This window comes from Ursus americanus, chromosome 36 (assembly GCF_024610735.1).
Source record: "Ursus americanus isolate L20-20 chromosome 36, mUrsAme1.1.p, whole genome shotgun sequence".
In the NCBI taxonomy this organism is placed as follows: domain Eukaryota; kingdom Metazoa; phylum Chordata; class Mammalia; order Carnivora; family Ursidae; genus Ursus; species Ursus americanus.
Window position 1 is genome coordinate 7,481,024 of NC_142162.1, and position 15,602 is coordinate 7,496,625.

The following is a 15,602-nucleotide window of genomic DNA, read 5'->3' on the forward strand; positions in this document are numbered from 1 at the left end:
TAACACCTCTGTTGAATTTTGGTATCAGGATAGCGCTGGCCTCATAGAATGACTTCGGAAGTACTCCCTCCTCAATTTTTGGAAGAGTTCAGGGAGAATTGTTGGTTAACTGTTTAGTAGACTTCTCTAGTGAAGCAGTCTCGTCTGGGGCCTTTCTTTGTTGGGAGACTTTTTGTTATTGATTCAGTCTCCTTACTAGTTACAGGTCTGTTCAGATTTTTAATTTCTTCACAGTTCACGCTTGGTAGGTTGCATATTTCCAGACATTTATCCATTTCCTCTAGGTTACCTAGTTTGCTGGCATATCATTGTTGGTTACAGCCGCTTATGATCCTTTTTCTTTATCAGTTGTAGTGTGTCCTCTTTTCACTTCTGATTTATGTTGAGTCTTTTCTATTTTTTCTTAGTGTAGCTCATGCTTTGTTGATTTGATCTATTCTTTATTTCATTTCTGCTCCAATTTTTATTATTTCCTTCCTTCTGATAACTTCGGGTTTGTCCTTTTTCTAGTTCCTTGGCGTGATCTGAGGTCTTTTTTTTTTTAGGTAGACTAATTTTTTTTATTTTTATTTTATTTATTTTTTTTTTTAAAAGATTTTATTTATTCATTCAACAGAGATAGAGACAGCCAGCGAGAGAGGGAACACAAGCAGGGGGAGTGGGAGAGGAAGAAGCAGGCTCACAGCGGAGGAGCCTGATGTGGGGCTCGATCCCATAACGCCGGGATCATGCCCTGAGCCGAAGGCAGACGCCCAACCGCTGTGCCACCCAGGCGCCCCCAGACTAATTTTTTTTAAAGCAGTTTTAGGTTCACAGCAAAATTAAGCACAGTGTACAAAGATTTTTGATAGGCCTACTCCCCCCTGCACATGCACAGCCCCCTGTGTTATCTACATTCTTATCAGAGTGGTAACATATGTTACAATGGACGGACCTAGATTGACATATCATTATCACCCAGAGTCCAGAGTTCACATTAGGGTTTATTCTTGGTATTGTACATACTGTACGTTTAGACAAGTATAATGACATGTATCCACCCTTTCAGTATCAGACGGAGTAGTTACACCACCCTGAAAATCCTCCGTGCTCTGCCTACTCATCCCTTCCTCCCCCTTTAGCCCCAGGCAGCCACTGGTCATTTGTTCTCTCCATACTCTTGCCCTTTCCAGAACGTCGTCCGGTTGGGATCACAGAGAATGCAGCCTTTTCCGACTGGCTTCTTTCACTTAGGCCTGTGCATCAGTTTGCTTGATTGTGTCTCCTAAGCCCCTTAGACTTTTTTTCACTTTTGTTCATTCTTTTTTATGTACTTCTGACTTAGTAACTTGAAATGAACGGCCTTTGAGTTCACTGATCGATCTGCTTGATCGAGTCTAATGTTGATCCCCTCTAGTGAATTTTTCAGTTCAGTTTTTGTATGCTTCAGCTCCAGAATTACTATTTGTCTATATATATACTTTTTTTTAATATTTGTTTTCTCATTTTGTTTGCACATTGTTTTCTTGATTTTGTGAAGTTATCTGTGTTCTCTTGTAGCACATTAAGCTTACGATGATGATTTTGAATTTTGAATTTTTTATCATAATTCATAGATCTCCATTTCTTTTTGGTTGCTGAATGGAGATTTATTTTGGTGTCTTTGATTGGGCCATGTTTCCCCGTTTATGTACCTGGTTATTTTTTGATGTGATTTTTGCATTTGAGAAAATAGCCGCCTCTGTCTGTCTTTATAGACTGGCTTTGTACTGGGGAAGATCTTCACCAGTCAGCCCAGCTTGAGTTTCTAGGGGCATCCCAAACTTTTTGCGGGGCTGTGTCGTCTCTGTACTTTCTGTGTGTCATCCAGCCCCCTCCTCACCCCGGGTTTGACAGGTCTTTTTCAGGAGGTTGTCGGGGTCTGAGGTATTGTAGGTTTTCTCGTGTTCTCAGCGGCCCCCAGGCATCCACAGTCGTGCTTTGAGTCAGGCCAGACTGAAGCCAGTCTCTTGGGGAGCCGCCCCAAACCTGGAACACTGGATGATCTGTTCTTCTGTTTCCCTTCCAAGGGAGAAGCTGTGAGGTGGGCTTTTTGTCTCAGTCATGAGCTCTGCTGGCATGGGGAGGGACTGACCGTTGAAACGAAACCTCTTTTCTTACTCATTTCAGTGCACCTGTTCTTGGCTTTGAGGTTGAGATTGTCCAGGAAACTGACTTCCTAACTGGCTTTGGGAGTTTTCATAAAGGAGACCATATGGGGTCTTTTTGGACCATACATTGTTAAGTCAGGGTTTCTGTGCGGTGTTGAGTTCTGGGGCTTCCTATTCTGCCATCTTATGTTCAAAAATAAGTTCGCTTCTAAAAGACTTATTCTGAATTAGAGGAATGTTCTAGCTGTTGTGCAGCTTTCTGACTTTGGGGATGATCTGTGTCATTGCTTTGTCATGTTACTGAACTGATGGTGTGGCATTACAACTTCTAGACCTATTTCTTAAGCTTCGATATTAGACTTAATTTGGAGTCAGTAGACCTCCCCACCCTCCCACTCCCACACTTTTTTAAATTGTTTTTTTAAATGCAATTTCAAAAATACAGAGAAAGTGTGGAATTAAAAAAAAATCTATACATCACTTGCTCTGTTTGCTCCTCTAGTGTTAATTCGCATCAGATAAACACCAACAGATAGAATTGAATCTCTCTGTTTAACCCGCATCACATTTTCCTGCCTCTCCGCAGAGGTAGACACTTAGCCGATTTTTTTTTTTTTTTAATTATTTGAGGAAGAGCAAGCATGAGGGAGAGGCAGAGGGAGAAGCAGACACCCTACTGAGCAGGGAGCCCGATGTGGGGCTCGATCCCAGGACCCCGGGATCATGACCTGAGCCGAAGGCAGACGCTTTAACTATTGAAACGCCCCTCGCTTTGCTGAATTTTATCATTTTCATGCAGTTTTATACTTATACCTGGTTTTGTAAACATAATTCGCATGTCTTAAAATTCCATATGGCATATTGTTCATATCTTTCTGCAGCTTACACTTTTCACTCAACATGCCTCTGAAATTTAACTACGTTGATACATGTAGCTCTAATTCCATTTGCACTGCCGTGTGGCAATGTTTTTATCCACTTCTTAATCCCTTTTATTCACATTTTATTCAAAATGACATTTGTTCTCAAAATTTTGCTCCTGTAAACGTTGGCAGTGAGAATCTTTGTGACCCATGTCTAAGAGCGTCTTTAGGGTACAGAGCTAGTGGCTGGGTCCCAGAGAATGCGTATCTGCAGGTCTATGAGATGCCATATTGGGGTCCAAAACGATTGTACTGATGTGCAGTCCCGCCAGCAGTGTATGAGGCTTCTTACTCATCCACACCCTCCCACGCAAGAAACCAGGTCTTTTCCACTCAGTTAATCCTAGCAGGCCTGCTGCGTGCAGTTTGCTTTAGCTGCAATAGGAATCGAACTTGCCAATTCCAATGGCTGCACAACAGCCATGGTGACACCTTAGGGATCCTTATGCAGCCACTTCAGTTACCATGAGCTAGTCTTGTTTCTTACTTCCCACTGTTGTTGTGGTTGGGAACGGGTGGTTTAAACCTTAAAGGCTGAGCCAAATTACATGAGTTACAGTGGGGCCTTTATCCAGAGTCAAAGTAGAGCATCAAGTGGTGTTTTCAGAATAAAATTCAACATGGTGTCACTTTTGCTTCTAGGTTAAAATACTGTGGGTTCTGCACAGTATTGCTCCTTATAGAATTCTTGTTTTATTTAAAAGTACTGTTTTCTGTCAGGTGCTGGGCTGTGTACTCCAGAGCATGTTTCATTAGTGGCTGGTCATCGTGTCATTTGACTGAATTGTCACCTCCCAACGTCAGCCTTTTCAGTTCCTGTTTACTGTTGAGTTCAAAAGTAATAGAGGCTCCACCCGGAATGAGTTTATTGTGAATCTAACACTAGTCAGTTGTGGTTTTACCCTCTGCCTGTTCCTATTAAGATTGCTTATTCAAGTCTCGTATCTTACCTTGCAATCTTCAGGATAGAGAAGAAAAAGGAAAGGACAGACTGGGAGTTGGGAGGTCTGAGTCCTGAATCCATTTCACCGCTGACTCACTCTTTGTCACTTGGGTGTCATTTATCTCTATGAGCCTAAGCTTCTTATTAACTAGATGCAAATTGCTGAGCCTAACAATATCGTCTACCTGGGACAACTTCAGAACAGGACGCTCACTGCCTTGTCGAATTCTAACCCAGTGTAATAGCCACAATGATTACCTCGTACTGGTATATACTGCTTATAAGTCTTATTTCCATAATAGCTACATTGGACTGGGTGTGTCAATCATTTTTAAAGTAGGTCGAGAATGAAATTTCGTGTTCACTGCACCCTCACCATTTGGTGGAGGGAAAGAATCAAAGTATTGGGACACCAACATTGTTTACCTTTGAAAGAGCAGTGTGAACTTGCCAAGCTCTTTCCTCATACTGCCTGGAGGGGTCTCTTTAAATAAGCCAGCTGGCTCAGTTGGTTAAGCGTCTGCCTTCTGCTCAGGTCATGATCTCAGGGTCCTGGGATTGAGTCCCGCATCAGGCTCTGTGCTCAGCGGGGTGTCTGCTTCTCCCTCTCCCCCTGTGCTCTCTCTCTCAAGTAAATAAATAAAATCTAATAGGGGCGCCTGGGTAGCGCAGTCGTTAAGCGTCTGCCTTCGGTTCAGGGCGTGATCCCGGCGTTATGGGATCGAGCCCCACATCAGGCTCCTCCGCTGGAAGCCTGCTTCTTCCTCTCCCACTCCCCCTGCTTGTGCTCCCTATCTGGCTGGCCGTCTCTCTGTCAAATAAATAAATAAAATCTTAAAAAAAAAATCTAATAAATAAATAAGCAAGCCAGGTGAAGAGAGGGACCTTTGTGAGCTTTTCCAATGGTGGGTATGTAACAAGTATCTTACGGAACAGAGGGATGTTTATTACCCATGTTGGAACACTATCTCAGTTCCAACGGAGAGGTCTAACAATCCAATTCCATTGGATTTGCATGTTTATCTTTGATGCCCTGGGATAATGCAATGGTGGTGGTAACAAACCTAGCTGCACAGAGTACTTCCCTTCCGTTGGAACCCCCAGCATCCGGGATGCCTTGCCTCGCTCTTGGTGCTGCTGCAGTAGGGTGAGGGGAGGGGGTGTGCCAGATGCTGGGCTCCTGGTTCAAACTCCTGTCCAAACCAGTTTCATCACGCCCAGATTAAACCACAAACTTGGATCTTTATTTGTCCGTATACTTGGACTCTGCTTCCACCTGAGCTTACTGCTCCCACACCAACCTACCTTGAACCTCTGAGATGACTTCCACTGCCAAGTGAGACCTTGAACCTTGCGGTATTGCACAGTCTAAGCACACAGGCTTCAGAATCAGATCCAAACTAGTTTAAAACTGCGTTCTGCTTAACAGCCTTGTATAGGTTATTCATTCTCTTAACTTTCCTCATCTGTAAAATAGGGCTAATGACACCAATTCACGGGGCTGTTACAAGGATCAAATGAGACGTTGTACACAAAGCCTTTTAGCCTAATTCCTGGTATTTTATAAATTATTACTCATCCTGTTTGAATTATTGCCATTATCTCCCAAATTGGACTGAAACTCTGACCATGACTTTGCTTTCAGTGTCGCATCCCCTTATCTAAGTATCTTCACTTCTGGCCTTGACCTACGATGGCTTTCTGTTCTAGTCATCCACTCACCGGCTCTGCCCAACTCCTGGATCTAATTTTTGGTCCCTCCTCCCGTCCATACCCTTGCCTAAAGTACTTCAGCACAGGCAGCTCTCAGATCCGTGAAGACTTCATTGCTTCCCCACCTGCCACCCCGACCCCAAACAAGCATCTACATTTGGGAGCCAAAACCCCGGGACTCATCTTGTAGTCCTTGCTCTGAAAACCCACATCCAATCCCTCAGTGGATCCTGTGGCAATATCCAGAATCGGACCACTTCTCACCGTCTCCTCCACCGCCACGTGGTCTAACCCACCGTCGTGTGTGCCGGGCTACAGCAGTAAGCCTCTGAACCGCCCCCCCACCCCGGGCCCTGCTACGGTTTATTCTCAATACAGCAGGCAGAGTGACTCGACAGCATCGCTCCTTTAGTTAAAATTTGAATGACTTCCTCGGAGTAAATGTTAAAGTCTTTCCTGAGGCCTATAGGACATCCCTCCTCTTCTCTTTACTGAGATCCCATGGCTCCAACCAGCAGTGTGGCTCCCATCTCAGGGTATTTACCAGCTCTTCCCCCTTCCTGGAAAGTTCTTGGCCCAAAGAGCTGCATCACTTCCTCCCTCCCTTCTGAGAAGTCTGTGTTCGAATGTCACCTTATCTCAGAGCCTGACCAGTGTGTGTGTATATAAAGTAACATCCATCCATCACTCCGACACACCGACCCTGCTTCACTTTTCTTCCCGTGCCGTACGCGGACATAGTGTATCCTTATTTTCTATTGTCCTTCTCCCTGCACTTGGAGTAGAAGCTCCTTGAGGTCGGGACTTCATCCCCTTTGTTCACTGCTGTATCCTCAGCCCCCAACGTAGTGCTTGGCACATAGTAAGCACTCAATATTTGTCGATTGGAGGCATGAAGGAAACTAATGATAACTAATGTTTTTTCGAATTCCTTCTGGATTGATGGGGCTCAGGAACAGCCAGGTGTTCTGGGGTTTGCCTATTAGTTTTGCGTTTAAGCTGCATATTCATGCTTCTCCAACTTTCTATAATTTGCAGGGGGGAATCTATAAATTTTGGATTCCTTGGAGAGGGACTCTCCCGGTCCAGCAAGCTCTAAGTTGCAGTCCCAAGAGCAGCTAGAAATTCTCACAAAATGTCGTCTGGTCAGGCAGGTTTATTATCCTGAACTGTGCTGTCAAATGTGGGCGCAGTTTAGGATAATGACTGTATTGCTCCTGACTCAGCTGCTTTCCTGTTTTCCTGTTCTCTTTGTTGGAATGACTATACCTGTCCAGGTTGCACAATGTGGTCATGACCTAGTTAAGACCGTGCAAGGTGATTTGTTTCTTAACTGCCTCTGGACTGTTCCTGTTGACCGTAACCCTGCTAAATGAGCCAGGCCTAGATTATATGTTAGTTAAAGATCTCTGGCAACAGAAACCTCATGCTAACCTTTGAAAAAAAGGGGAAATTTATCAGGGTTCAAGGGTGACTTTGGGAGCCCAAGACCTGGGCCTCAGGGAGAACCAGAATCAGGCCACAGGAGCCTTAGGCTGTTTCTCATCAGGGCCTCATTTTCGACCAACTGGGCTCCTTGTCCAAAGATGGCTGCTCGGGGCACCTGGGTGGCTCAGTCGGTTGAGTGTCTGCCTTTGGCTCAGGTCATGATCCCGGGGTCCTGGGATCGAGTCCCGCATGGGGCTCCCTGCGCAGTGGGGAGTCAGCTTGTCCCCCTCCCTCTACCTACTGCTCTGCCTCCTCACGCACACTCTCAAATAAATAAAATCTTTAAAAACAAACAAACAAACAAACAAACAAACAAACAAACAAACAAAACAAAGATGGCTGCTCATAATTCCCAGTTCAAATGTAACTGTTCTGGCTGTGGAGAATTCTGTCTGGCTGTCCATCCCTCTGTTCTCTCCCCCGGTTCAGAGCTTCTCCAGGAGAAAATCGTATCGGCCCACCCCTAGTCCAGTCAACTATGGGCAGGTGGTAGGCTGGTGTTGAGGGAACATTACTGCTGGAGTCAGCTCTTAGTGATGAGAATGGGAGGCAGGGCGGAGAGTCCTGTTTAGCTGGCTGTCCCCAAATGTCCCTGCAACACATGGGAATAAACTATCTCTTCTTATTTCTTAGCCACCTCTTGACCATCCTGAAGGGTGGTGTTTCTCCAGCTGGACCCACCGGGGTCCTCCAGGCATGAGTTTCCGCAGCTTCTCTCTCGTTGAGCTCATCAAGACCATTCTGTGACTTGTGTACAGTGGTTGCTGATGTTTAAAGCACACTTCTGTAGTTTGTGTGACTTTCGTAACAACGGTATGAGGCCAAGTAGAGCAGACATTATTATCCCCATCTGCAAGTTAAGGAAACAGGGATGTTAAGTAACGTGCCCCAATGTGGGCAGTGGTAGCATCAGGACTAGAACGCTTTGCAGATCACTCCCGTGTACCAAACTGCTTTCCAAGGGGCTGCACCAATTTCCACTCACTATGAAATTTCTCCATACAAATGCCCCTTTCCCCTCATTCTGGCCCATGCTGCATACTACTAGGGGAGTTCGTCAGTTTCGTAATTATTTCATTTTTTATTTTTTTAAAGATTTATTTATTTACGTGATCTCTACACCCAACATGGGGCTTGAACTCACAACTCTGAGATCAAGAGTTGCATGCTTTACTGACTGAGCCAGCCAGGTGCCCCTTTCCTAATGATTTTAAAGACCATTATCTAAACATGTTATACATGTTGCAAAAGTTCTTCATGATTTATATTTAAAATTTGTAGTGTCTTTTTCATTGAAGATTGTTTATTTCAATGTACTCCATCTGTTAATATTGTCCTTTATGTATTCTGAGTTCTGTGTCATACTTAGAATGGCTTTCCTCACACTGAGATTCGTGAACCAGTCTTCTCTGTTTTCTTTTATTTTTAAGGCTTATTTTATGTCTATATAGTTAAGCTACCTCAGATTTATTTATTTGTTCTGCAGCTTAATTGATATAATTTATATAGCATACAATTTACCCTTTTTAAAAAAGTATACTGAAATGCTTTTTACTATATTCACAGGGTTGTGCAACCTCACCACACTCTAATTCCAGAACATTCTCATTTCCCCTCAAGAACCCCAGTCCCTGTTAGCAGTCTCTCCTCAGTCTCCACTCCTTCTCCATTCCTCTGCGAATGCTAATCTAGGCCTGTCGCTCTAGATTTTACCTATTCTGGACATCTCATTTAATGGATTCATACACTAGGTGGTCTTTTGTGAATGACTTCTTTCATTTAGCATAACGTTTTATGTTATGTTTCATTTAGCAACATGTTTTAACATTGTGTAGCATGTTGGGTACCTCATTTCCTTCTTTTGCTGACCACAATCTGTTTATACATTGATCACTTGGGAGGCATGGGTTTGTTTTCACTTTTGGCTACTTGGCATGATGTTGCACACTGTTTTCGTGTGGAAGTATGCTTTCAAGTCTCTCGGATACATACAGAGGAGTAGAACCACTGCACGACATGGTAACTCTGTTTAACTTTTTAAGGAATTGCTCAATTCTTTTCCGCAGTGGCTGCACCATTGGCATTACCACCAACAATGTATGATGGTTTCAATTTCTTCACATTCTTGCCGATACTTGGTATTGCCTGTTTTTAAATATAATTATTATAGCTTTCCTAGTAAGTGTGAAGGGGTATCTCCTTGTGATTTTGATTTCCATTTCCCTAATGACTAATAATGTTGAGATAGTTTCATGTCTGTAATGGCTATTTGTACATCTTCACTGGACAAATGTCCACCTAGACCCCTTGCCTATTTTTAAGTTGTGTTTCTTTAAATTCTTATTGAGTTGTAAGAGTTCTTTACATATTCTAGATACACCCTCCTTAAGATATACGATTTGCAAATATTTTCTCCCATTCTGTGGGTTGTCTTTTCATAGAATTACTTGGGAAGTATTCCTTCCTCTTCTATTTTTTGGAAGAGTTTGGGAAGGATTGGTATTAGTTCTTTGAATGTCTGGTAGAATTCATCCGTTAAGTCATTTGGGCCTGAGCTTTTCTTTGTGGGAAGTTTTAAAAGTGATTACTAATTACCAGGTTAACTTTTGTGTGTGATGTTAAGGTGGGACTCTAACTTAATTGTTTCTAAATAGAAAGCCAACTGCTCTAACACCATTTCCGGAATACTCTACCCATTTCTACTAGTTGTTAATGCCACGGAAACTTCTTTAGAACATTTTGGATCCTGACTGGCACTTCACTCTTGATGAGGCACAAAACAAATTTACTTTATCAGTGGCTGTAATGTCAGAGCCTTGAGAAATTCTCTGTCCTGTTGGCATGTGAGGTTGGAAAACAGAAGGGACCAGGAATAGCTCATGACTTCCCTGCCTCACCATGGATGTGTCAGTGTGGTTTGGAAAGCACACAGGGCCCACCAACACCCTTAAGCCTTTGTCCCTGAGGCGGAGTGCACGCCCTTGGATGCCTGCCTGCCCACGATGCAGCTCAGATCCCAGCCAGGCCCGAGGCTCCCACTTAGTCTGCTCTTGTGGCCTGGATCCCTGTCTCCAGTGACTTCCTAGACTTTGCAGTCAGCTTGCCCTGGTGGGCCTACCCATCTTTCCCGCACCCCCCTGCATTCACATTCTTCTCAGACCCCCTACTCGGTCTTTTCACACACAGTAGTGTCCACCACTCCCTCCACACTTGGGAATAGTGAGCCCTGGCCTCTGCTTTCTTTCAAATCCAGGACACTGATTATTCTAATCAGCAACTCTTTCCTTCTCCAATACATGCCTCTGCTTATCCCTGAATCCATTCCGACCTGTCCACCCTGACTCACCCCACAATTGCTCACGATTCAGCACAAACATGCTCACTGAGCCATGACACCAGGAACTATGAGCCTTGCCTCTGGCCCGTCTTCTCTCTCCTGATGCTGTTAAATAGGTGTATGTGATGCCACGGGGTCAAATGGGGTGGTTGAAAGCAGGAGCTGTTGGTGAGAAGGCAGCAAGCAGGGCCTTGTGGAACGCCTCTCAGGGGCCAGAGAGGGGAGGAGCAGCCAGCGTGGGAGCTGGAAAAAGTGACCAGAGAGCCAGACAGAAAAATCAGAACTTGTTGACTGAGAAGACATGAGATTGCTCAGCGTGGAGGGAGAAGGCAGTAGTCCCAAATACTGCTGAGAGAGTTCACCTAAGATGCAGGTTGAAAAGTACCCAGTGGATTTGGAAACAAAGGCCTTCAGTGACTTTTGCAAACCGTCAACGTTCAGGTAGCTTCTCTGTTTAAAATCCTCAAGGCTCCCCAGTGCCCTTCACAGGAAGCAGCCTCCATTCCGGCACTGCCTCTTACCACTCCCCGCATCCACACCAGGCTCCAGCACTGCTGAGCTGCTTGCAGGGACACCAGGCCGTCCTCTCTCACCCCTGTGCACTTCCCTGGGCCGCTCACCCTTTCCTCCTCTCAAACTCCCACCTGTCCTTCCAGACAAACTCAAGTACCATCTCATCCAGGAAGCCTTCCCTGAACCCCAGGTCGGGCTCGGTGGTCCTCTTCTCTTCTTCCCGTCCCATCATGTGCTGGGATGAGTAAGGTACATTTCGTGGGCGTTCTTGTCCACCTTCGTTCCGGTCTACTGGCGGGGGGGCAGAAGCACTGGGTTCCCCAGCCAGCGTGCAGGGAAGCAAGCCTTGGTTTTGGAAGCGGGGGCGCATCCAGCCAAGACCAGCTAAGTACACACGGGCAGCTATGGACATTCTCTTTGCTCTTCCGTGTCATGTAGGTCTGGTTTGCTAAGAGACTGGGGCCCGGGGTACAATTTCTGATAACCGGGGGTCATGAGGTTGCAAAATCTCCAGCACATTCCAGGTCAGTGGCTTTTCACCGTGCTACCGGCGCCTCTGCCCGGCTCACCCTCTCACCTGCCTTTCCCTGCTCTGCACACCTGCCTTTCCAGCCCGGGAGACATCCGTTGATTCACATTTGGTCCGGCATTCATCGATCTCACTCCGCCAGATCTTCTCTTGCTCTACGGTCCTCCTTTCTCTCCCCCAGCCCTCACACTGGGAAGAGGTAACTTGAGTTCGCTCTCTCCGGTTTGGTGTTAGAAGGTGGAGGAGGGGCAGTCAAGTGTAAGTACTGAGACTGAAAAACAATACAAGCCACTCCATACCGTTTACACGCAGTTTTATTCAGGGTAACTGACTGACAGGGGCAAGTGCGTGATCCAGGACGTTCTGCGGCTCGCCTTCCCCCCACTCATCCCCCCGCCGACCTTAATCCCCAGCTTTTATGGAGGGGCACGGGCACGGTGGCGTGGTTGCAGGGTAGTTATCTAAAGTGGCACCATCTGTGCCCAGTCCCTCTACTAGTTATCTCAAGTGGAGCCTTCTGTGCCCCACTTCCAGGAAGGGCGGAACAAGCCTCTCCTCCTTCGCATCAGGGCATGCGTTAACCTCCCCAGGCCGGGAACACTCGGCCCCCGAGGGAGGTCACTGTGCGGGCATGAACAAGATGGAGTCAGTGATGTCAGCACTCCTACATTGCGTTATTAGCTCCCCAGGGGCAAGGAGCATGCTCTTTCGACTCGTTCTTGCTGAGCCCAAGTCTTGCTAAACGGTACGTACCGATTTCAGGGAAAACGGACTTTTTCATTATTACTGACCAAGGAGGCAGGCCTTAGAGTGCCAGAAACTTTTGAGCCACTCTGTGCATGGTTCCTAGGCGTGGAGGTAGAAACAGGCAAGATTTATGCTTTACACGCGGCTCCCTTAAAATCCGACTCCAAACTCAGGACTCCGCCCGCTCCTTACTTGAAGGCCAGGCGCCCTCTTGTGGAAGAACGCGGTGTCCTCAGAAAGGTCAGACCCTCACCGCCTTTAAACCACACCTTGCCCCTTCTGGAAAACCCTTCCTGGGGCGAATGGGTAGATGAACTGTGCTTTTTAAAACGTGTAATGTCATATATTGTTTTATTCCTGGTAATGAAACTGGGCCTACTCATATTAGCAAATACAGCAAACTGTACACAAATAAAATTTAAAAATTGCCACAATCCCATCTTCCACAGATTAGCTATGGTTGATATTTTGGTGTTTTTGTTTTTGTTTTTTTAAAAGATTTTATTTATTTATTTGAGAGATGGCGACAGAGATAGCAAGAGAGGGCACAAGCGGGGAGGAGGGGGAGAAGAGACTCCCCACGGAGCAGGGAGCCCCATGCAGGGCTCCATCCTGGGACCCTAAGACCACGACCTGAGCCGAAGGCAGATGCTTGACCCACTGAGCCAGGCGTCCCTGTTGTGACGCTTAATGTCTGAACTATGTAAAGACTCCACGTAAGGACAGATAGAGGGGCGCCTGGGTGGCTCAGCTGGTGAAGCCTCCGACTCTTGGTTTCCTAGTCCGGTCATGATCCCAAGGTCCTGGGACGGAGCCTTAGCTTCTATTTTTTATTCCTGAAAATTAGTTGTAAATGTATCTAATAAACAAAAATGTAGACTGTTCCATTCTACAGCTATACCATGCTTTATTTGAGCATTTCCCTGCTGTAAGTCACGGAGGCTGATACAATTTTCCATCATGATAAATAGTATTTTGATAGACCTCTTCGTACTCAAATCTCTTTTCATATTTCTCATTATTTTCTTAGAATACATTCCCAGAAGCTTAGTTTATGGGTTATATGCTGGTACCATTTACAGATACCAAGCTGATTCCCACAGTGCTTGTACTAATATAATATACATGCAGCCTCGGCCAAATCATGCTGGTGTTGCACACGCCGTCCTCTTCATCCTGCCCAACTTCCAAGCGAAAAAAATTATACTTCATCCTACTTTGCATGTCACTGATTTTTATTTTTATTTTTATTTTTTATTTTTTTAAAGATTTTATTTATTTATTTGACAGACAGCCAGAGAGAGAGGGAACACAAGCAGGGGGAGTGGGAGAGGAAGAAGCAGGCTCCCAGCGGAGGAGCCTGATGTGGGACTCGATCCCGTAACGCCAGGATCACGCCCTGAGCCAAAGGCAGACGCTTAACAACTGCCACCCAGGCGCCCCTGCATGTCACTGATTTTTAAAGAAGTTATGAAGACTGTCGCAGGTATTGTCCATTTGTCTTTTTTCCTCCCTGTGATATGTCAATTTATGTATTTACCCAATTATGCAGGGATTTACTTTCTTATGGTTCCATGTGAGAGCTGTGTATTTAATACTGATAATAACGTCTATGTCTTTATTTTTATTTTTTAATTTTTTTATTTTAAAGATTTTATTTATTTATTCGACAGATATGGAGACAGCCAGTGAGAGAGGGAACACAAGCAGGGGGAGTGGGAGAGGAAGAAGCAGGCTCCTAGCGGAAGAGCCTGATGTGCGGCTCTATCCCATAACGCCGGGATCACGCCCTGAGCCGAAGGCAGACGCTTAACGACTGTGCCACCCAGGCGCCCCACCGTCTATGTCTTTAGGTGGTGTCCTTTGCTGTATTTGCCACTCACGTTTTGCCGAGATTGTTGTTTCACTTTTAATTTAGTTATGGCTTTTAAAAAAATCTAGGAGTTAAGAAGTCCTGTTTTGCACTTAGATCTATCAGCAGTTCTCTTTGGTGTGTATTGTGCTGCTTTCGTGCAAGTTTCTTCTAAATGAAGACAAAGTTCTTTTGCGTTTGCAGTGTTTTAATTCTTACACTGATCACGGCACATGGTGTAAGGTGGCCCCTTCAGCTGGTTCTTTTCCCCAGATGATTAATATTCCAAGAATACTTAGTAAAGAATTAATGCCTTTCTGATAGATTTTTAAAATTATTTCATTATTTATAAAGTACATAAGTGTATTAGGATTTATTCTCAGGTAGCTATCGATGTGCTAGTCTGTTCCGGCATTAGTACTCTACCGTGCTGATGATTGTGGCATTATAATGCTTTTAATCTTTGATTTTTTTTTTCAAATTTCTCCTTATCTTTCTTTTTTTAAAAGATTTTATTAATTTCTTTGAGAGAGAGAGTGAGCGAGCTCGAGCAGGGAGAGGAGCAAAGGGAGAGGGAGAAGCAGACGCCCCGCTGAGCAGGGAGCCCGATGCGGGGCTCGACCCCAGGACCCCGGGATCATGGCCTGAACTGAAGGCAGATGCTCAACCAACTGAGCCACCCAGGCGCCCCTCTCCTTATCTTTCAAGAACATTTTTATGTACTCTCCATTTCCCCAAATTTTAATGAACCAAGGAGGTGATTCAATTACTTCAACGCAGACTTCTGAACGTACTCCGGCTTAATGCCACTGCCCGTCTTCACCGTGCTGGGCGACAGCTCAGGGCCGCCGCCGGTGACTTCATTCTCTCCTTTTGAAAGATGAGGAAGCAAAGGTGCAGTGTTCCGCTGTAGCCCCTGGAGAGTCCTCTCCAGCTACTGGAGACTGAGTGGGGGTTGGGCAGGTGGGAGAGTTGGCCTAGTGAGCCCCACGCGTGTCTTTGGTTGCAGGGGGCACCCTGAGCGTGGACACAGCCTCATGGATTTCCTGAGTCAAATCCTCAACTACTAGCTCAGTTCCCTTCATTTTCTCTGTTTTCACAGAGAGGTTTGGATAGACTCTTCCCAAACACATTTGCAAAACTTGGGAACCAATCAGAAAATTTCACATAAAAATGTCGATTTCCAACTTTCCCTGAAAAGAACAACAACAGAGGATGAAGGTGTTCCCACCTGGCAAAAATCTGGGGGATCAGCCCCTTTCAGATGATTTATGTGTTCCCTGTCACTTAGTTATTTCCGGCCTGGCCTTGTAGGCATCCGAGGGGACAATCCCAGTGTGTATGCTGGGTGGAAGAGGCCAGACACAAAAGGTCACACACTGTATGATTTCATGTATTTGAAATATCTACAACAGACAGTTCCAAGGA